General features: G+C 40.2%; 1 long non-coding RNA gene across 2 annotated transcripts in view; it reads left to right on the plus strand.

Moving 5' to 3' along the window:
- The first annotated feature begins 2,025 nt into the window (after window positions 1-2,025).
- The window catches only part of LOC307030020, a 20,385-nt gene continuing 17,239 nt past the window's right edge, over window positions 2,026-5,171 (plus strand). For both annotated transcript variants that reach the window (XR_013805479.1, XR_013805480.1), the window contains exon 1: window positions 2,026-2,120. This is a non-coding gene — a long non-coding RNA (uncharacterized lncRNA). The remainder of the gene's footprint in view (window positions 2,121-5,171) is intronic.

Consider the following 5,171-nt stretch of genomic DNA (forward strand, 5'->3'; position numbering starts at 1 on the left):
GATCTTCTAATACAACCTTCTAGAAAACGACTGAAATTGCTCCTGCATGGTCACCCAGATGACTTTAATTATAGTACCGTTGAAGCACATTATTCCTTCGTAATGGCCATTTAAGGCAGATGGACACATTCTGTCCAGCCGCTGGCAAGAGCGCAGACGTACGGAGAACCAGCGCCGCATTGCTACAACAAAAAGGCCCATATTCTCAACACTGTGGGTAATTTAGGTCTTTATTACAAATTAAAACAATCTCATGAATATCTATAGCTCTCCCCTGCCTGTAAATGGCTTCTTCTAGGCTGCTTATAGTGTCCTGCTCTTTAATTAGAGCTAACTTGTCACTGACTGAGCTGACACATGAACCAATGACACGCACACTAAATGAGGTGATCAAATAATTAATGGCTAATTGGGGATCAATTAAGCAGAAGCAAGGGAGCTCATGTGCAGCATATCTGCTCTGAGTTTGTCCTCCTACATATAAATTGCTCATTAACTAATTAAAAGGGTCGAAATTATGATTGTATTTCTCTGGAAGGACAGGCTTCATTTTCATTCCCCTGATTTAAATCATCTCAACTGGTTTCTTGGCTTTACTGTAAATATAGGCTTTGTATTTCCACACATGTTAATTTTCGTTGCTTGCAGAGTGCTTAAGAGACTTGATGGAGACATTTCAGTCAAGCCAACGCAGAGGATTATTATCATTTCGTAGCAGTTGGCTAGAAAATAGGAATTCACAATGACGATTAGTGTGGGCATTTTGAAGTTCTGCAAGCTTATTCACTTCTTGTCAGAGGTAAAGAAGGGATGCGAGTGAGCTGTTTATAATCTTATTCAGCAGCATTAGTCTGTGTATCTTGCTAAGTGTTTACAGAAACAGCAGCCGTCAGCTCTCTTTAACGGCAGAAATAAACAGAAATGTGGTGAATTGCCCCGTGGCATATTCTATACTTATCTCAGTAAGACCATGTCAGCTCTTTTGAGTGACTCTTAGACCGCACTGTCCAGCAACACCTACCATATAATGCTGCTTTGTACTTAAAAGCAAATGTATCAGGGCAGCTGTGCACAGAACAACAGCAGCTCTGAATGTATCCATGATTACTATCTGTCTCTTTAGCGGCTACATTTTCCACAGTGCTCACCAGCTAGCCGCTACCTGTGTCTGTCTGCTGTTTGGTGCTCAGCAGGTAGTGTACGTTGGGTCTTCAGAGCTTTTTTGTTGCAAAAAGCTGCCTGCTGTGGCCAAAAACAACCCAATGAAAGTGGTGAGATTAAAGCAAATGGTGATGTTGCAGGCCAGACAGCTAAACGATGAGATGACATTTGCTAAAAAGCTCCATAAGGCATGTCCGCTGTTTTCACATCATCATTTCATACACTGGTATTATAACAAATATCAATTAGAGTTATCTGCTTTATGCTTCGGGAAAGAGTGTGCTATTATTGGCAAATGTGTTGGGCAACTAATTTGATTCAGGTTAAAGAAAGTTCATTCATTGTTTAAACACAAATGTTAATTGTAGCTCCTGATCTACAAATAAAGCATGCTGCAGCATCCACCAGAGAGACATACTTAACGCTTTACTTCCTAAAAGGCACGTTCTTCCACACTAGCATGACCTTCAATAATGAGGCACAAAATCATTCAATATGGACATAAGTCCAGGTCCAGTTGTACTACTACTTTAGTGTGTAGTTTCCCTCACTGTTGGGTTAATCATTATTCAAGCTTAGCAAAACTATCATTTTAAGCCTAATTTCTAGGTTATCGTGTAACTGCCACAAGCAATTATGAGAGGGAAGAGTTTCCTTGAATTCATGAGTTTGACCGCTTCTTAAATGCCGAAAATCTGCATATGCTTCATGACCTGTAATTCATAACTCTGGATTTTAGTATGGCAATCCGATATTAACGGTGAGAGAACAAAAAAAAATAACTTTTAAAGTGCTCCACTAAATGTGAATTACTGTTGATTGATTTACAAGTTAAAAAAATATGTCTACTAAATTTGACCTTATCTCCCACAGAAACACAGCCACTGCCTCCAGGAAGTGAAAGAAGTACGTCTGCTCCAAAGGTGAAAGAAATCCTCTCTGAATGAATCATGTTAAAGGTAAATGAGGTCTACAATTAAACCTTATTTGACAGTGAGACATCGTCCATCTGCATTCAAAAAAGTTAAATGACTTACTGTCATAAAACAGTACTACATAACAGAAACGCTAAGCTCTCTCTTTGTTGCTCTTGGAAAGGTGTGTTTCTCTGCCGCTGGTTTCCTGGTGTTCTGGGTTGTTCCAGGCTGCCAACCTCAATACAGCTCTTGCCAGCTTCTGGAGGTGGAAACCCTGATTAGTTGTGACTTTGTCTTCCTGCACTTCAAACACTTGAACGCTTCATGATAGAGCCACAGAAATAACGTTTCCCTGAATGTTTACTGAGCTAAGTAATTTCCATTCTTACTAAAATAGTGCGATTCTTTACCAAAAATGTTCCTAAAATGTATATTCTCATTATATATTCTGCAGCTTGCATGCATTGTGATGTTAATTGAGTGGGGAAAGGCACAATAACTTATCTGGGCCTCAGCAGCTTAGTCTGCAGAGGTCAAAGCTCAAGAGTCTGGACTCCTGGGGTCAGCGGAGCAAAGAGAAGTGGACTGTGTAACTTCTGTCTTTACATGTTCAGATAGATAAACTAATTAAAGCGAGAGTCTGCGGAGGTCCACACACAATCAAGTCTTTAGCTTATCTGCCGCTTACAGCCACTCAGGAGGTCAAACACACATTAGCCTGCTATCGCCGCTAATCTCTGTCTCCCTGTCAGTCTCTGCTTCCTCCTCACTCCACTTCAGTAGCTCACTCACGCACGCATGCACACACGCACACACACGTACATAGTGCTGCATTAGCTTACCAGCTTGTGGACGGTTTCCTGTAATAAACTGAGTTCTTAAATGTCATGTAACAAGAAAAAGTTTCCTAAATTCATGGTCAGTTGTGCATAACAAAAAAACTTCCCATACGTCATTTTTACTTAAGCTGAAATCAAGAAAGTCAAGTCAATTTCAAGTCAATGTATACAACTTAAAATATAACACTAATTATTATTTCCTCTGCTAGATATAGAACTATTTAGTAAAATTCAGATACATTCACAAAATACATATAGCGTAGACATTACACTGCAGCAGCATGTTCTAATGTATTCACACCTTCTTAGACGTGTGTCCCTAAAGCCCCTGTCACACTGTCCCGAAATTGACACCCGATGGACACACGAATATGGAATTGTGAATTTCGCACGAAGATGGCCCCGAACCACACAAAAAAGCCAACATTTACATTACATTTAAGACATACAACTGCAACGAAAGTAACACAAACAATTATGTTAAAGTATTATGATACTGTACTGATATTTTCGACTTTGTTCTTTACTTTCTCCGTCTTTATATGTAGAAGATATTAAGTTATATTATATCCTTTTTAGTTTCACAGAACACAAATTGGGTTATTTACATAATATGTTTACATGATTTTGTTGTGCAATAGAACAACCAGATGGACACACGATAAAGGAAATGTTCAAATTCGGCTCTGATCGTAGCAACATCGGGCCATTCGTGAGCGCATCTTAAGCCATCTTTGGCATGCCAAAGATTTTGCCACCGCTCCCGAAGTTGCTGCCAGAGCCTGATAAATTCCACCGGCGGTCATACGATGGCTTAAGATGCCCTCACGAATGCCTTACGAAGGGCAAAATGGACACACGAAGTCAACACGAAAATGAACCTTCACAAGGTCCTTCGGCAATGCTTTGTGATGCCAAAGATGTTGCCACCGCTCCCGAAGTTGCTGCCGGAGCCTGAGAAACTCCAACGGCGGTCATACAATGGCTTAAGATGCCCTCACGAATGGCCCGATGTTGTTACGATCAGAGCCGAATTTGAACATTTCCTTAATCGTGTGTCCATCGGGTGTCAATTTCGGGACAGTGTGACAGGGGCTTTAGGCCCTGTGTTGTGCTGCAACTGACACTGTGTATGTTTTTTTGTTAGTTTAAAATCCACAAATCCACGTTGATGACTTTTTTTTTTCAAGTTAATACCGACTCAAAGACAATGAAAAGTTGTTATCACTTCCAACTATATGCCTGACATATTAAACCACATTAAGCCCTCGTTTTGGCTTAATTTAATTTAGCTGGATTTAGTTTTTAGAATTAAACTTTCAGATAGTAAAGTATAACCAATTCTAACATCCCCTCACAATTTCAAAAAGTTATTATGTCCCATTGAGAAAAAGATGGAATGGCAAGGGTATTTTACCCTTTAGTTGAGATGCTTTAAAATAGTTTTCCCCACATTTTTCTCATGTATTGCTTTTTTTTGACGTAATATAAAGAGCACAACAGCCAGTAAAGGTGTTTTGTGTCTTGTTTGTTTTGCGTTATCTTACTGTCCTCTTAAGGAAAATCTATGCAGGGTTTCACAGCAGGAACACACACACACACACATGCACACACACAGCGTCAGCCTCCCTGAATTACATCGTAGAATTGAGATGTAATCAGGTTACATTGCATCTTTATCTGGAACGGTAATCTAGGAAATGGTCTTCTCTCTGCAGACAATGAGTGCTGTATGTTCTGCTTATCACAGAGAGTCAAATATCGAGCCGTGATGTTTCTACCTTCGTCTGCCTCTGTTTCAGTCAGAGCTGCTGCCGTTTGGCTGACTTTATCACCGGCTGTACTGTAAAGCTTTAAATTATTCAGTGCCTGCTCAGATCGAGAGAAAGAGAGTGGGGAAGGGGGAGAGACATTATCTTTGACAGCAGCTTCTATTTTTCTCCTCTTCCGTCTCACTGCACATCAGTTCAGACAGTGTTTACCAGAATAAGCCACGTCCTCTTTCGTCTTCTTTGCCTTTCCTGTGGATGCTCTCTCATTTTTATTCAACAGCTGTAGATTATCAGCTGCCTTGCTCACATAAAACAGGTTTACTGCAATAGAGTACTTGATATCCTTTCAACGTCTGATTCACTAAACAATTTTAAGCTCACAATTTTGAGATTTCATGTCTCCAAAGTGCACTCTGCCACAGAAATTGGAAAACTTTGACGAGCTTGAAAATACTGCATCTGGCCTTAGCTCCACTCCAGGA

This window comes from Notothenia rossii (assembly GCF_949606895.1).
Source record: "Notothenia rossii genome assembly, chromosome: 2".
Classification (NCBI taxonomy): domain Eukaryota; kingdom Metazoa; phylum Chordata; class Actinopteri; order Perciformes; family Nototheniidae; genus Notothenia; species Notothenia rossii.